The sequence below is a fragment of the Hemiscyllium ocellatum genome, chromosome 31 (assembly GCF_020745735.1).
Source record: "Hemiscyllium ocellatum isolate sHemOce1 chromosome 31, sHemOce1.pat.X.cur, whole genome shotgun sequence".
Lineage (NCBI taxonomy): Eukaryota > Metazoa > Chordata > Chondrichthyes > Orectolobiformes > Hemiscylliidae > Hemiscyllium > Hemiscyllium ocellatum.
In genome coordinates this window covers 6205322-6220802 of record NC_083431.1, presented here as the reverse complement: position 1 = coordinate 6220802, position 15481 = coordinate 6205322, and the positions used below count along the sequence as shown (strand labels likewise).

At 40.6% G+C, this 15481-nt stretch overlaps 1 protein-coding gene across 1 annotated transcript in view; it reads right to left on the bottom strand.

Moving 5' to 3' along the window:
• bcas3 (BCAS3 microtubule associated cell migration factor) overlaps positions 1–15481 on the bottom strand; it is a 1146863-nt gene that overhangs the window by 75135 nt on the left and 1056247 nt on the right. The window lies entirely within an intron of this gene.

Here is a 15481-nt window from a genome sequence, read left to right as displayed (position 1 = left end):
TCCTCCAATCCTGGCAAATTCCTTGCAAATCTTTTCTGAACCCTTTCAAGTTTCACAACATCTTTCTGATAGGAAGGAGACCAGAACTAACTACAGTATTCCAAAAGTGGCCTAACCAATGTCCTGTACAGCCACAACATGACCTCCCAACTCCTACATTCAATGCTCTTACCAATAAAGCAAAGCATACCAAACACCTTCTTCACTATCCTATCTACCTAAGATTCCACTTTCAACGAACTATGAACTTGCCCTCCAAGGTGTCTTTGTTAAGCAACATTCCCTAGGACCTTACCTTTAAGTGTATAAGCCCTGCTCTGATTTGCTATTCCAAAATGCAGCACCTCGCATGTATGTAAATTGAACTCCATCTGCCATTCCTCAACCCATTTGCCCATCTGATCAAGATCCCATACACCTCCAATTTTGGTGTCATCTGCAAACTTACTTATTATACCTCCTATGTTCACATTCAAATCATTTATATATATGACGAAAAGTGAACCCAGCACGGATCCTTGTGGCACTCCACTGGTCACAGGTCTCCAATCTGAAAAGCAATCCTCCACCACCACCCTCTGCCTCCCACCTTCGAGCCAGTTCTGTATCCAAATGGCTAGTTCTCCCTGTATACCATGAGATCTAACCTTGCAAACAATCTTCCATGAGGAACCTTGTCACTGCCTTATTTAAGTCCATTTAGATCACGTCTACCGCTCTGTCCTCATCAATCCTCTTTGTTATTTCTTCAAAAAACTCAATCAAGTTCATGAGACATGATTTCCCATGTACAAAGCCATGCTGACTGTCCCTAATCTGTCCTTACCTTTCCAAATACATATAAATCTTGACCCTCAGGATCCCCTCCAACAACTTGCTCACCACGGATGTCAGGCTCACCGGTCTATAGTTCCCCGGCTTTTCCTTTCTTAAAAAGTGGCATCACATTAGCCAACCTTCAGTCTTCCAACACCTCATCTGTGACTATCGATGATACAAATATCTCAGCAACGGGCCCAGCAATCTTTTCCCTAACTTCCCACAGGGTTCTAGGGTACACCTGATCAGATCCTGGGAACTTATATATTTTTATGTGTTTCAAGACATCCAGCACCACCTCCTCTGTAATATCTTGTAAATGGTACAAACTGCTGCTACTAGTGTCATTGTTGGAAGGAATGAATGCTTATTGTGTCAATCAGTGGGTAGCTTAGTCCTGGATGGAGTGTACTGTATACTAGGGTAATGTTGGAGCAACATTCATTCAGGGAAGTGTACAGTATTCCAATACACTCCTAGTTTGTTACTTGTAGGTCGTGGACAGGCTTTGGGGAGTCAGAAGGTGAGATATTTGCTTCTGGATTCCTAGTCTTTGGCCTATAAAAAGATTATGCAGGGACTGTCAGGCTGCATGCTATGTTCCTCATCATGGAGGAATCCAGAACTAGGGTGTACCATTTCAATATAAGGAGTCTCCCTTTTAAGAGATTGAGAAGGAATTCCTTCTTTTAAAGGTCACAGATCGCTGGAATTCTCTACCCTAGTGGAGGCTGGCTCATTAATTTTGCTTTGCAATACATTCAGACATAGATTTTTGAACAGTGGGGGAGTCAAAGATTATGGGAAAAGGTAGGAGAATGGAGTTGTGGTCCAGATCAACCATGATCATTATGAATGGTGGAGAAGGCATCATGAAGGTTGAATGCAAATAGGATATTCAGCTACACAAGTACCATAAACAAGTCCTTCGCTATCCACAACATTCACATGTGCATCATTTTTACCAGAGATCATTAGTAATGGATTAGGAATGAAAACCTTGTCAAGAGCTTCATTAAAAGGTTAAAGTTTTAAGGAGTGTTTTGAAGGAGGGGAGAGAAGTTTATAATCTTAATGCAATAGGATGTCAAAGAGCACGCCAACATCTTGAAGATTATGGGTTTACATCCTGCACTGGTGTGTTCCTGATCAATAGGCTTCAGTGACACAGGGAATGGAATTAGTGATGAATGGGGTGTTGCGGTAAAACTGGGTATGGAATAGTATTGACTTGCCACTCGGCATGAGTGGCTCTCAGCCAAATGGCTTGGCAAGCATTTGACACTGAGGCAACTTTCCCAAAGTAGGGCTATAGAATATATAAAATGTGGAAATAAAACTAAGCAGGCTAATTTTACTTCAACCCATTATTGCATTTTCTGACATGACATCCGAGATCTAGATAAGATATACAAAGTATCAGACTACAGTAAACACACTCATTCACAATTTAGAGATTTCCATTTAGAAAGGAAATTACTCTGAGTGAGGTACCATCTACAAATTACCTGCTTTTACACAGCAGCATTTACGACATCCCAAGAAAAGGAGTACAAATTATGCAAGGTAACTGTTAAATACATCTGACAGTGATCGCAATTAAAAGGATTCCCATCCAATGCCAATAAAAATATTTTAAATCTCATTTCCAATCACAGGCTGTGCTACATCAGTTATTTTTAGGTTGAGGCACTCCACAAGGTGCTAAGACTTCAGTCTGTTAAGAAGATGCTTCATATTTAATGTTTTTTGGAAACTTCAGTTTTGAAGGATTGCAAAAAAAAAACAAATTATTTTATGTGTTCCGGAAATATTAAAGTGGTTTCTTTAAAATTGGAAACGGACAGGTTATTGTGCACATTGGAAATTTTTTTTAACTAAGGCTTCCTTGAAATCACATGACTGGTGACAACTGCTTGCTCTGTTATAAGTGGTTGGATGGGCACTGATTGTGTTTGAACAGTGATTGGATGGAGAGAGCTTTTGGTTAAGAAAATTCTCTGAGTTCAAGGTGAAACCTTTTTTTGTTCTTCTGTAAGAGTGATTGGAGAAACTTTTCAATATTATACTTCTTCACCAAGCTGTGTCTACAGATCCCAGAGACAACCAAAGCCTTTGCCTTTACAGTAACTCACTGGTGAATGGGATTTTTCAGAAAGCGGGTCTCTGCAGGTAAAGCTAGTTTCTGATTATTTTCCTGAAAAATGGGGATATTTAGAGGGATAAACACTAAACTTCAATGGCACAGATAATCTGGTGGCCAAATATTCATTGAAATTGTGCAGACTGGCATTGCACATTTGCACCAAGTGGAATTCTATATCCAGACTCTGTGGAAATGGCTGGGAAAATTTAAGATTCTGAAGGGCAATTCCTTTGCATCTGGAATCCTTTGAAATAGTTTATTAAAAGCAGAGATTGCGAACAGTCTGCTTCAGTTAATAGTTGCCAGGAGAAGATAGACAATTAAAACACAGTCTAACTTCTGTATAACTGTTAAGCTGAATCTCCAACTCACCACACCTCTATTTCACCTACACCTCCATGTGCCCCTTACACCACCTGGTCTCCTGATAAATACCACTCCCAGCCAGATCCAACTCTCAAATCAACACAATTCTGCCCTTTGCTGCTACCAGCCTGATCATACACAGACCAACACCCAGTCTGTCAAACCCTTCCGCCTCTCACCTCCCTTTTACCCTCCATCTGGACCAGACACCACAACCCCCAACCCCACAAAAACCAGCCCAAAGTCTCTGCCCACTGCTAAACCAGTTGCTCCACCCTTCTGCCCCTGATATCCCCCCAGTGGCATCCCCCATTGCCTCACCTGAAGCATCCTCCAACCCCTAGACTCTGACATCATCTTAATCACTTGATTGGCACCTTACCAAATTAGCTTCCTACTACCTGGTAATTTAACCTCACAGCAACCGTCAAAGTGTACAGCTGTGCTGCTGGGCATTTAAACCTGATATGGGAGACTTATTGCTGTAAAATTCTCACTAGGAGACAACTGTTTAATTTCAGGTACTGTACATTCCATATTTCTGAAGGAGCCATAATTGGAATTCCCAAGTAGAAATGCGGAGCTCAGTATTTAGAATATGTATATTATGCACATGTTAACCAATTATTGCATCTTCATTGACAAAAATTTATTTTCATTTTAAACCAATAATTGTGATAATTAAAAAACCTGCTTGATCAATTTTTTTATTGGAAACAACATATAGATGTCGTTAAAAATCACACAACACCAGATTATAGTCCAACAGGTTTATTTGGAAGCACTAGCTTTTGGAGCGCTGCTCCTTCATCAGGCTCCTTCATCTGTGCTCTGAAAGCTAGTCCAAATAAACCTGTTGGACTATAACCTGGTGTTGTGTGATTTTTAACTTTGTACACCCAAGTCCAACACCGACATCTCCAAATCATGATACAGATGTGTATTTAATTGGCCATCTTGAAAACTTGGAAAAGTGTTTTTATCTTACGTTGTGACTCATGGAATTGGCTGTAGTATAACAGTATACTTCTCTAGCTTCAGTTATAACAAGCCCTAGATTTAGGGTGTACTCTCGTTTCAAACTTGCTGACTTTCAAATGAGACACTAAACTAAGGCACCATCTACTGTCTCAGGTGGACTCCCAGCAACGTTAACAAACAGCAACACAATTTTAGGAAACCCTTGCTATACTGACACACTCCCGGGCCTGAGTGTCAGGACTCTCATGGATCAATGATAAACGTTTGATGGCTTATGTTCAACATTGGTACATAAAGATTGGCCATTTGAGTATAGGAGTGGATAATTGACAACATTCATAGAATTGCATTACAAGTGGAGTCAGTGCTTCCAAAACAGGATTTAAATTAAAAAACTGTAGAGCCTTTAACATAGCAAACACTTTGTAGGCACTTCACAGGAATATAATCATACAAAATTTAATACTGAACCAAAAATGTAGTTTTGTAACAGATAATTAATTAAAAGATTCAAAAGGGTAAATTCCACAAACCATCTTACAATAGATTTTTGGAGGAAATTCCAAAGCTCACAGAAACAGTGAAAAGCTCCAGTAATCTATGGAGGAAGAACAGACATTAATACTACTGGAGTCTGTGCCTATCTCACTCCCACCCACCACCACCCGCTCTGCTAATTTGTTCAATTAGCCATGGTCCTCAGGTTGGAATTCACTGAAAAATGTTGCCTGCTCTGTCAACAGATTAACTAACAATAAACTACATTTTGCAGACACGCTGCTTAAAGTACTATCTGTGGCAGACAAAGGAACGCTCATGTCAAACACAGGGTGATGGGGGCAGGGTAGCTTTCTTTACAGCTCTCTGCATAAGTCAGTGGCTGTGGGATTCACACACATATAGCAAGGTCAGCACTAAACTTCGCACCTCAAGCTGTGGCGTCTAACACCACTGACCCTCTCTTTCGACATAAATCTTCCAGAGAAACCAGCGGATTATCTGGTTTAAGAGCATTATCTATGTCGTGTGAGGTGACTGTGCCAGCTGCAGTGGAACTTGACGGCTGCAAATACAGGCAAACAAGAAGTTTGAGCTGGTATGTCACTTGATCCTAATTAGTGAATGACATTTCTCCTGTTATTGTGTTACCCAGAAAGATATTTCACTCCCACTAAAGCTCCAGTTAGGTTGCAGTGTCATTTGTGCATCTGAAATTCTTTCACTTGGTGACTCAAGGAAGGTTCAGCTCAAGAGTCTTGATATTATTGAAATGTCTCAACATTGATAACACATACTCTGCCAAACCTCAAATCCACTTTTATTTTTCAAGAAGCACATTTATCAGTTCCCTTTCTTGATGGTGACACCATCATCTTGACTGCAGTTCCACTGCAGAAAACTGAGCACCAAACTGGGCTGACACTCACATTGCAGTATTGAAGGATCGCTGCACTGTCAGAAGTGCTATATTTTGATAAGACTTTCAATGTAGGACAACCTCTCAAATGGTCATTAATGATCCATGACATTATTTTGAAGCAAGGAAGTTCTCCCCACTGTCCTGACCAATACTTAGCCCTCAGCCAACAGCAAAAGAACAGAAGACATTGATATTATCACATTACCTCTCCTTATTTCACAATGCTAAAGTCACCATAAGTGTTGTTTTCTTGAGTGATGGTTGTAGGTACTTTGCAAACTACCTGGAATGTACAGAAATTAATTATTAATCTCCAGGACACTACTGCAACCAACACCCTGGAGAAATACATAGGAACAAGAAAAATGTGCTTTTTAATTTTCTTTGAATTGCTTTGTTTATTTATTATAAAAATATTCAAAGCAAGGGAAAAAGGCTTTTTGGGAATGAAAGCTGGAGATGGGAGATCAATTGATGAAGCCTCCATAAATATGCCCAACTAGAATTGGCAATCCTATTTTGAAGGGAACCTTTAATTCTTCAGTGGCAGTGATTGAATTTGTGGGAGTTTGTGGGCAATTTGGCTGTTGCAATTCTTCCAATAGTAACAATACTTCAAAAAACACTTGGGATATCCTGTGGATGTGAGAGATGCCACATAAATGTAACCTCTTTCTTTTAATGAGGGAAAAACAAGAAGATTGTCAGTGAACACGAGCATTACACTGGCAGGGTATAAAACATGAATGGGTTGCCATAGCATACCTTTGAATCATAGAATCACAAAATCCCTCCAGTGTGGGAGCAGGCCATTCGGTCCACGGAGTCCACACTGACTCTCCTGCCCAGACCCACACCCCCCACCCTAGCCCTGTAACTTTGCTTTCCCATGCCTAATCCACCCAGCCTACACATTCCTGGACACTATGAGAAATTTACCACGGCCAATCCACCTAACCTGCACATCTTTGGGCTGTGCAAGTAAACCTTACGAGCCATTACCGCAGTCACAGTGATGTGAAAAATAAACTGTCACACAAACTCAAATATCTCCTCCCCTATGTCTAAAGGTGAAATTTCAAAGTGCAATATGGTCAGATTTAATCTTGAGACAACTGATTAACTTATGAAGTGTATAGAAAACCGAAAACAATCTGACACAGGTACAAGTACATACGCATTCTGTCTGCTCCACTGACAGGCTCCATTCAAATCAATGCCTCTGAACAGTTAAAAGTTCACTTCAAGTTAGGGTTGCCAACTCTGGTTGGGCAGACAACAGCTTGCTTAAACATCTTGCCTGAAATAGGCTACTTCTCAGAGCTATACTGGACTGGCAGTCCATTTTCAGCACAAGTCTTGGAGGGGGAATTGAACCCAGAACCTTGCAACTCATAGGTAACAGGACTACTCACTGAGTCTTGATTAACACTATAATAATATTGACATTATCCTTGCATCAGCAACTTTGAGAGTCCTGTGATTAGACCTAAAATGTAATGCCCTTCTTTTGCATGTCTGACTAGTTAGTTACATTTGACTAAGGTACAATCAGTGTGTAGTGAGCCTTTTGAGAGAGAGTAATTTAGGTAAACAGAACAGTATCAAAGTTTTTTTGAGTTGTGTGCACATATTTATCACTGAAGCTGCTTTATCTTCGATTGTGGAATGCCTCATGGAAAACAATCTAACTGGCACCAAATCTCAATTATTTTTCAACAACTATGGCCCTGCAACCTACTCAGTTCATTATTAACGCTGTTTAAGATTACTGCTTTGATCAATTAGTGGACAAAACATTCTCAGCTTGGTGAAACATACAGAAGTCACAGAAGCAGTCTCCCGCTGGCAGGCAGGCAGGGCAACTGGAGGCCAGCGAATGGGCCAACAGATGAAAAGCTGCAGTTGTGGCAAAAACCATGGAGTCAGCTAGCTCCAAGGTTTGGTCCTAGTCTGTGCTAAATTCATCAATCTGAATTTGTGTGGAAGCAAGGAGCCAGAATGATACCGGCTTCTTGGTAGAGACAGTGCTCACCAATTCAGCTGATGATGATCCACTGATTGTGGCTGGAAATAATCTATGTTTGTGTGCATGGCAAAGGTAGGGGCTGAGTTTTAACTAACTCTGCTGCTATGTCTGGAACACAGAAGGGTTCCTGAAGTGGAAGGTCCATTCAGAGGACCCCAGCGTAGTTGAAATGCTCACACCCACAAAGCAAGGTGTGGGGCATCCAACCTCAGTCAGTGTTGAGAAATGGATTGATGAAAGACAAGGAGGCATGAATAAGGGTAGCAAGATACAACTGATCTCGACTAACATGTGTGTTCAGAGCTTTTACATAATGGTATTAGACCAAACACACTTGGTAACTACTGCTTAACATAACTGAAAACCAAGTCGAAGGTTTCCCATCCACATGTGATAAAAGAAAAAGTTACAATGATAAGTCATTTTTTATAAACTCTGTGTAGCCGAAGTGCTGTACAGTGAATTAAATATTATTGAAATTTATGTACAGTGAAATCCTGTAAACATCTAAGTGTCAATGAATGATAATCAGCTTTAATGATGCTAATTGAGGAATAAATATTGGAAAGGACTTCAGGGACGTCACCCCTGCTGCTGTTTGAAATCTTAAGAGGAGAGTTTAACATTAATTTGAAAGATGGCACCTTCAAAAGTGCAGCATTCGCTCAGTATTCAAGACTCTGTAGCAGGGCTTGAACCTGAAACCTTCTGACTCAGGTGAGAGTGCTACTTCTCTAGCTATTGTTGATGTAACTATTTAATGTACTGCATATTCCCCTTCATCTGGAAGAAACAAAATTTCCTGAACATCTACACTGAGAGGTTGTCTTTCATTGTGCTTACCTTGGAGCCTAAGCACGTTAGGAGACAAATCTTTCTAAACCTGCTATTGCTGTCTTTAGGAGGAAAGGAGATTAATGAGGAATCACTCAGTGGGATTTAGAGCAGCTAAGGATCTTAACCAATTTAATCTCACCTAACACACAATCAGATCAGGCTGCCATGTATGGAAATTCTCTGCACAGGCTGGAATCAACCCTTTTTAGGTCAGATTTACTAAGCTTATTACTTCAAAAGCAGATTCATGTCTTTCCTATTTTCTCACTATTAGTGCAACATAGGACAAAATTGAGAAATTTTGCATCACTTAACAAAGTTAAAAATCACACAACACCAAGTTATAATCCAACAGGTTTATTTGGAAGCACTATCTTTTGGAGTTCCATTCCTTCATCAGGTAGCTGTGGGTCCAACACCGGCTCCTTCACGTCATGTATCACTGAAGTTTGAGTTCCATAGTACTATGTCACCCATAAACAGAATGCCAGAAATGTTGCCAACAGCAGTTCCTTATGAAGTGAGAGTGAGGGTGGAGGGGTAGGGTGAAACTCATTCATCTTTTTTTCTTCCAAAGACAGTAGTGGCAGGTTTAAGAAGATCTATCTCCTAACATGCCTAAGCTCCAATGTGAGCATGATCAAAGACCAGATCTTCCCAGCGTAGATGCTTAGGAATTGTTGTTTCTTGAAGAGATGGAATTGATGGGGCGAGAGTGACAATGAATTGGAACAAGGAAGGAGAATCCTGACGCCTGGAGATAGGTGCAGGAGAAGAGTACTGTATTAATGTGGTCAATGCAGCAAGGGTCACAGTGAGCAGGTTAAAGAGTGGAGGAGGAAAGTTACCACTGATGGCTAAGGAGAGTGACTGCCAAGGTAGCTTTTGAGGATGTAATGGTGAATTGATTATGGATTATGTCAAATTCTGTTGCCTTTACTTAAACTAAAAAGTCTAGTCAGATTTATAAATCAACCTGAAAGCTTATTTAACATATCTTAAAGGCAAGATTTATACCAGGAGTGTAACCTAGAAACGTGTGCATTATTAGAGATGAGTAATGTATGAGTTTTGATACTGTGAGGAGAGATTCGTAGGTGTGCACAATGAACTCTGCAGAATTTCTCTACAGCCATGACTTTTCCTTTCACCTACTTTGAAACTGGTGGCTTCCTCTACTCCCCTCATATCCAATGTGAGCCAATATAACGTACTAGTTGGCAGCACAGCAAGCATGTCCTGAGATGACAGCTTGCAAACAGAGACCATCCAATAGGCATCACTGAATATCAGTTTGGAGGCAGGAATCTGAATGATTTTCCTCCTTGCCTCAAAAGATATTGTAATTAAACCCCAAGTGTGACTAAACAACAACTTTGTTTATACTGTGCCTTTAACATCGTCAAACATCCCAAGGTGCTTCACAGGAATGTTATCAAATTAAATTTAACACCAGACCACATCAGGACAGGTGACCAAAAGCTTGGTCAAAGAAGTAAGTTTCAGGGAGATACTTAAAAGAGAGAGAGGTAGGGAGGTTTAAGGTGTGAATTGAGAGCTTGGTGCCTAAGCAGATGAAGGAACGGCAATGGAAATCAGGAATTACAAATGGGCAGATTAGTAGAACAGTGGCATCTGAGAAACAAGAACAAACATTGCTGGAAAAGCTCAGCCTGTCTGGCAGCATCTGTGAAGAGAAATCAGAGTTAACGTTTCGGGTCCAGTGACCCTTTCTCAGAACTGAATCTTAGTGTTGTAGGAGGTTATAGGTTTAGGAAAGGGTCACATTATGGAGGGATTTAAATACCAGGTTAAGAATTCTAAAATGGAAGTGTTGCTAGATAGGGAGGCAGTGGACATCAATGATCATAGGAGTGCTGGGTGAATAGGATTTGTTTTGAGATAGGATACAAGCTGGAGCTTACAAATAGTTGAAGGCCTACATTCCAGAACCTTCTTGGTTTGAATGGTTCAATAGCATGTAGGGTGGTGTATTTCCTGAGTGATCCATTGGGAGGAGCTCCACAAATAAAGGATGCATTCAAAAATATTTTTAAAAATAGAATTGCATTTATTGAGAATTATTCATAGAACCATGGTGCTGATTACTGTTTCCTCTCTCTTTCTCTGTAAATTCACAGTTTCGTTCTCTCTTTCTCTATAAATTCACTATAAATAGATGCTTGTCTCCAACCTTGGCTTGATTAAATTTTTTTTGTTTACAAAATCTTAACATGTGATCCCTTCATCTATAATCTCACATGCTCTCCTGTCATGACTGGTTAGCAACTGTGTCACTGGCTGTCCGATTGAGAGGAAAAATTGGATTTTTTTGATGAAAACAATATCTGATATTGTCTGACTCGAAAGAGCACATCTGAGCTTCAGAGAGCTGTAATTTGAGGAGAATTAGAAGCCGACCGCTGCGGAAATTATTGACAACATCACTGAAAATAATTTATCACAGATACATTTCCTTAACTTTACTGTAATCTAATCTACTGCGGATTTAGACCCAGAGTTGAGATGAAGAAGATGTTAATCAGCTCTATGTAAAAAAAGCTCTCTGCTCATCTCTGTGTTAAACTGAGTAAAAGTATACTGACTAAAGAAATACAATTGCATAGAGGAGAATTGACAAAATTATGGAAAGACAACTGGCAAAATTCACCTGTACAAACCTTTCAAACTCTTAGGGACACGAGTTAAAAAGCAAAATCAGGACATGCTTCGTAAGAATGGAAATGCCAGGGAGGATCTCTTCATCTTTTTCTTCCCACTCCTTTGGTGGATAGGTTAAAATGATAAGCACCTCAACGCTAATATTAGTGAGCATTCTTTGTGCTTTTGTTTATTTATTTAAGGCACGTAGACATCACTGTCTGAACCAGCATTCATTGCCAATTCCCAATTGCCCTGAAGTGATGGTGAGCTGCCTTTTTAAATTTCTGCAGTCCAAGCAACAGAGAAGGTGGGTGGGATGGGGCATTGATTGGACAGAAGGAATCACAAAGGAGGTTAGTTGAGAGCAGAAGAGGAGTTTTCACTTGTCTCAGGGGTAGAGACCTTTGGCTACCTCTAACCTGGCTCAAATCAACTGCATCAAACTTGGGACCTTAGGAATTGTCTTCCGTACTCACTCAATGAGTATATTTGAGACTGCGATCAATAGGTTTTTCAGTACTTTGGGAATTGGGGCAAGTGTGGGAAAGTAGAGTTGATGGAGAAGTTCAGCCATGTTCTCATCAAATGATGGAGCAGGCTTGAAGGCCCTATTCCTTTCCCCATTTCATTATTATCTTTTTGCTCTGTGTAATCAAATTATTTTATACTATAGTTTGAAAGAAAAAGATACGTACATTTACAGATATTTCATAACTACTGGGCTTCCTAAACCAATGAAATACTTTTTGAATTATATGACTGTGTAGTCATAAAGACACAGAGATATACAGCACACGAAACAGATCTTTTGATTCCATGCCTGACCTGATATCATAACCTAATCTATCTCATTTGCAAACCCATATCCCTCTAAATCTTTGTTATTCATATACCCATCCAGATGTTGTGAAGGGCTTTTGAACAAAAAGAATAAAATGAAAGAATTCAGTTGGTTTTTTGCATAATCTTGGGCTGATTCATGAAGATTCTCAAATGTTACTTCGGCCTATTACTCAAATATCAGTCCATTATGGTGACAATATCACTTTAAGGGGTTCACCTCTCAACTTATTCGAAGCTCTGCTGCTGAACTCTTCAGTGTTCCAGGCAACCTTTGACTCTGATATGTCACTTGTGAATTCTTGACAGTCACTCTAGGCAACACTATACTTGAACTCTGACCTCCTGAGGTGGTAGCTGAGAACATTACAGCCTTAAACCATCAGCAAAGTAACTGAGACACCTCATTACTCATTACTAACGTCCTCTTTTACAAGTTTACCGATACTATTTTAATTGTTAAGATCAGATGATATATGACATTGTGACGGCTATTACAGATGCCCCTTCACTTGTGTACATACACAGTCCCTTTAAAAGAAATGTTGTCAGTATTCTGAATGGCTTCACGTATTCTGATGGAAGAATTGAGTCATTGCTCCACTTCACATGCAGTTGCACTAGCTCCTTGCTGGGCCAAGGTTCCTCAGAAGTTAAATGAGCTAATAACTTAATGTCAAGCAGGTTCTTGCTTTGTTATAGGAGTGGGGGTGTTAAATCCACTCTCTTCCTCCTCTCAAACACACTTATACACACAGTCTGTTGTAAGACATTTTTTGTTTATTTGTGATGTGAGCATAACTGGCAATACCAATATTTATTGCCCACAGTGCAATAGGAAGAGAGTTCCAGGATTTTGACCCAGCATCTCTGAAAGAACAATGCGCCACTCAGGATGGTGCGCCAGTCAGAAGAGAGCTTGTAGGTTATTGTGTTCCTATGTGCTTGCTACCCTTGTCTTTCTAGATGGTACAGTTCATGGATTTGGGAGGTGCTGTTGAAGATGCAGACAATTTTGTAGAGGATTCACACTACTGTCAAGGTATGCTGGTGGAGGATTTGAATGTTTTAGCAATGCACAAGGTGCCAAAAGTATTTAGTCCTGGATAGTGTCAAGTCTCTTGAGAGTTGTTGGAATTGCAACTAGTGGGCAAATGGAAGGTCTCCCAACACACTCCTGACTAATGCCTTGTAAATGGTGCAAAGACTTTCAGGAGTCAGAATATTTGCTGCAGAATTAACCTTTACTGGCTGATTTCCCCCCTCCCTAACAGGCACTTAGATATGTTGTTACACATCTCATCTAGTGAACACCTTTGACAGTCGTGAAATCAGCACAGAGCAAGGGTGGAAACTCAAGCGAATCATTGATGTGTTCTGTTCCTACGCAGCCCAGGGTGATGACTGACCTCAGTAGCATAGTCAAAGACATTCCAGAAAAAAAAAGTTGTTGTCCTAACAACACAAAAGCCTGCGTGTCATGTATATCAGATTATCAAATGTGCTTTACATTAAGAAGAGTAAACAGCAGGTATTGATGAGTATGAACTGAAGGAAAGTAAAAGGCGATGCTGATTGGTGGGAAAGATGGACTGGGTTAATAAGAGAGTTCCTGAAGTAAGGACATAATGGCTAACCATATTCTAATCCACAAACTTTGTTCTCATTCTCCAAGTATAGAAAGTAAAGGGGTGATGGGGTATACAAAATGCAAACTATTTCCTTTGGTCATGGAGTCTGAGAAACAGAGCACAACTTTATCATGACAGCTAGACATTTCAAGGGTGAAATCAATTTGCTGAAGTATGGCGAGTTGATAGAGCTTGTTGATAGCAGTCCAGTACTTCATTCAAATCCTCCTGACTCGCTCTGATCAGCTCATGTTAGAGTCATGGAGATGTACAGCATGGAAACAGACCTTTCGGTCCAACCTGTCCACGCCCCAATCTAGTCCCACCTGCCAGCACCCAGCCCATATCCCTTCAAACCCTTCCTATTCATATACCCATTCAAATGTCTCTTAAATGTTGCAATTGTACCAGCCTCCACCACATCCTCTGGCAGCTCATTTCATTCATGTACCAACCTCTGTGTGAAAAGGTTGCCCCTTAGGTCTCTTTTATATCTTTCCCCTCTCACCCTAAACCTATGCCCACTAGTTCTGGACTCCCCGATCCCCAGGGAAAAGACTTTGTCTATTTATCCTATCCGTGCCCCTCAATTTTGTAAACCTCTATAAGGTCACACCTCAGCCTCCGATGCTCCAGGGAAAACAGCCCCAGCCTGTTCAGCCACTCACTATAGCTCACATCCAACCCTGGCAACAGCCTTGTAGATCTTTTCTGAACCCTTTCAAGTTTCACAACATCTTTCCAATAGGAAGGAGACCAGAATTGCACGCAATATTCCAACAGTGGCCTAAACAATGTCCTGTACAACATGACCTCTCAACTCCTGTACTCAATACTCTGACCAGTAAAGGAAAGCATACCAAATGTCTTCTTCACTATCCGTTCTACCTGCGACTCCACTTTCAAGGAGCTATGAACCTGCACTCCAAGGTCTCTTTATTCAGCAATACTCCCTTGGACCTTACCATTAAGTGTATAAGTCATGCTAAGATTTGCTTTCCCAAAATGCAGCACCTCGCATTTATCTGAATTAACTCCATCTGCCACTTCTCAGCCCATTGGCCCATCTGGTCCAGATCCTGTTGTAATGTGAGGTAACCCTCTTTGCTGTCCACTACACCTCCAATTTTGGTGTCATCTGCAAACTTACTAACTGTACCTCTTATGCTCGCCTCCAAATCATTTATGTAAATGACAAAAAGTAGAGGACCCAGCACCAATCCTTGTGGCACTCCACTGGTCAGAGGCCTCCAGTCTGAAAAACAACCCTCCACCACCACCCTCTGTCTTCTACCTTTGAGCCAGTTCTGTATCAAAATGGCTAGTTCTCCCTTCATTCCATGAGCTCTAACTTTGCTAATCAGTTTCCCATGGAGAATCTTGTCGAACACCTTACCGAAGTCCATATAGATCACATCTACTGCTCCGCCCTCATCAATCTTCTTTGTTACTTCTTCAAAAAACTCAATCAAGTTGTTTTGATGGAAGGCAATTTGTGCCACACCATTGTTGTTTGCAAATTGAATCTTAATGAAGTTAGCAGCAATGAATTAAAAATAGGCCAATTTTGGTCAAGCAAAAATTACTTTTTATGCACCCTCCAATGGTGCCATGAGAAGTTCCACCTTGGCTTCATCATCTGTCTTGCATGTGAAATGATGGTCTGTACTGAAGGCAATGAAAGGTAGAATGACTGATGTGGACCTGAGATAGGAAGGGTTTCAAACCTTCACCAGGTTGCTGTACGT